At 52.2% G+C, this 2,368-nt stretch overlaps 1 protein-coding gene across 1 annotated transcript in view; it reads left to right on the top strand.

Moving 5' to 3' along the window:
• Rab11b (RAB11B, member RAS oncogene family) overlaps nucleotides 1-254 on the top strand; it is a gene marked incomplete in the record, with an annotated part of 9,049 nt that extends 8,795 nt beyond the window's left edge. The window contains 1 exon segment of the mRNA XM_005413131.2: nucleotides 1-254.
• Nucleotides 255-2,368: the final 2,114 nt, after the last annotated feature.

Raw genomic sequence — 2,368 nt, 5'->3', positions numbered from 1 at the left:
GCCCCGCACGCAGCGCCCCCAGTCTTGTCGCCCCGTCTGGTCAGGAACCTGTTCGCAAGTGAAGCAATATCTCCGTGTTTTGTATATACAACCGCTCTTGTAGCCTTTGGTTTTTGTTATTGTAGAGAAACACAGATTCTTTATACACTTTGTAAGATGACGCGAACCCCAGCTCTCGATCTCTCATTCTCCCTGTGGCCCCTGCACTGTTGCCCGTTACTAAAGTGTATCAGCGGCTTCCTGTACGGAACCTGCGCGCGCCTCTGTCTTCTTTCTCTCCGCCCCGCCCGCGTGTCCCCCGCCCCAGGCCGGCTGAGCCCTGGTGACCTGTTGGTCCCAGCGCCTGGCCTGCCAAGGACCTAGGGTGTGGACACGGGTTCCCGGGGAGCAGGGAGCGCAGCTTGAGCCCAGCCTTAAGCGGGGACAGGGCTTGATCGCCCGGGCCTAAGCCCTCGAGATCTGAGCTCCCCAGGACAGCCTTGGCTGGGGGCGGCTCGGGTAGCCTCTCTGCGGCTCTCCCGGGATGCCCGTCCGGCCCAGGTCTTCTGAGGCTTGAGGGGGACCTGTGGTGGGATGGTGGGGCCACCCCTGCCCTGGATACCGAGGGGACCCGCTTCCTGTCGAGGCCAGGTTCTGGCCCCCCTGCCTGGGGGACGGACGGTCGCAGAGCTGTCCTGGAAAAGTGCTCCAGCCGCCAGACTTTCAGCCCTAGTGTGCCCTGCGCCAGCACTGACCAGGACCCCAAGCCAAAGCCGACCGTGGGAGGGGACATCCGGGGGTGCTAGCGCCAAGGCACCGTGCACCCTGACCAGGGAGGGCAGATGCCGGGTTGGCAGGACAGGGTGTGGCATGCGGTGGGGCAGTGGGCCACTGAAAGGTTTCAAGCAGTCAAAAGCTCCTCAGATGCTTCTGGAGCCCCCGCTTTTGCCAGGTCTGCGACAGGAACTGGCCAGCTTCCGGTTCCCTGGGGTGCCTCGGGCCGGGATGCTGTTGTAATCACGCTGAGTGATTTAATAAGCACGTCTTGCTGTAGCCAGGGCTTCATTTTCGTGTTTTCGTTTCTCAGCCCTGGGAATGGAACCTAGGGCTTCGAACAAGTCAGGCAAATGCTTTAACCCTGGGCTACATCCCCAGCCCCAGGTCCTATTCTTAACTCTTTTATGATGATGGCAAAATACACGTAATACCAAGTTGACTTGGGCTGCGTGTAGCTTAGTGACAGAGCACTTCCCTGGCGTGTAGAAGACCCGGGCTCCATCCCAACACTGAACACCCTTCCCTGCTAAGGCTGAAATCACATTCCTTGTAGGAATATTGCCGTCTTTGCCTCGCCACCCATCCATTGATTTATTATTTTTATTTTGTATTTTTTTGAGGCAGGGACTCACTATGTAGCCCAGGCTGGCCTGGAACTCAAGGCAATCCTTATGCTTCAGCCTCCCAAGTGCCAGGATTGTAGGCGTGTGCCGTCACACCCATCCATTTATTTTTTTATTTTTAAAAACAGGATCTCACTATGCAGTTCAGGCTGATTTTGAACCCACTAGGGAGCCCTCGCTGGTTTTGAACTCACAGCGATCCTCCTGCCTCAGCTTCCACAGTGCTGGGATTACAGGTGTGTCCTGCCATGCGTGGCTAAAAGACTGTGCTATTTGCATAGAGTTATTTGTACACTTTTTTCCTTTTTTTTTCCTTCTTTTTTTGGCAGTGCTAGAAGTTGAACCCAGGCCCTTGCATGTGCTAGACCAGTGCTCTGTCACTGAGGTACACCTGTCACCCCCTGTGTCTTTCAAATCACCTGTGAATGACTCATAGTACCTAACATAATGAAATCCTATGTAAATAGCTGTTATATTGTGTTATTTAGGGAATAATAAGAAAAAAAGTCTGTACATGTTTAGTACATACAATTTTATTCCAAATATTTTTCTTCCAAGGTTGGTTGAATCCACCGATATGGAACCTGTGGCTACAAAGGGAATTAGGAATTACTGTATCTAAAACTTTTAAATTCTTATTGTGGAAACTTTTAAACATATGTAAAACCAGAGAGCCAGTAATGGTGGCACACATCTAGGTAAGCATTTCCTAGATTCTGGGCACTATGGGAGGCTGAGGCAGGAAGATTACAAGTTCCAATCTGGTCTGGGCATGTAGTCACTTAACAAGACTCTGTCTCAAAATTTTAAAAAGGGCTAAGGAGGTGGTTTAGTGCAAAGTCCCTGGGCTCAGTTCCCATTATTAAAGAAACAAAAGCACTGGGCATGGTGGCACACAGCTATAATCCCTGCACTCAGGAGGCTGAGGCAGGAGGATGTTGTGAGTTTGAGACCAGCCTGGGTTACAAAGTGAGCTCAAGTCCAGCCTA

This window comes from Chinchilla lanigera, unplaced genomic scaffold (genome assembly GCF_000276665.1).
Source record: "Chinchilla lanigera isolate Chin_1 unplaced genomic scaffold, ChiLan1.0 scaffold00162, whole genome shotgun sequence".
Taxonomy (NCBI): domain Eukaryota; kingdom Metazoa; phylum Chordata; class Mammalia; order Rodentia; family Chinchillidae; genus Chinchilla; species Chinchilla lanigera.
Note: the sequence above shows the minus strand (reverse complement) of the source record. Positions and strands in the feature narration are given on the sequence as shown.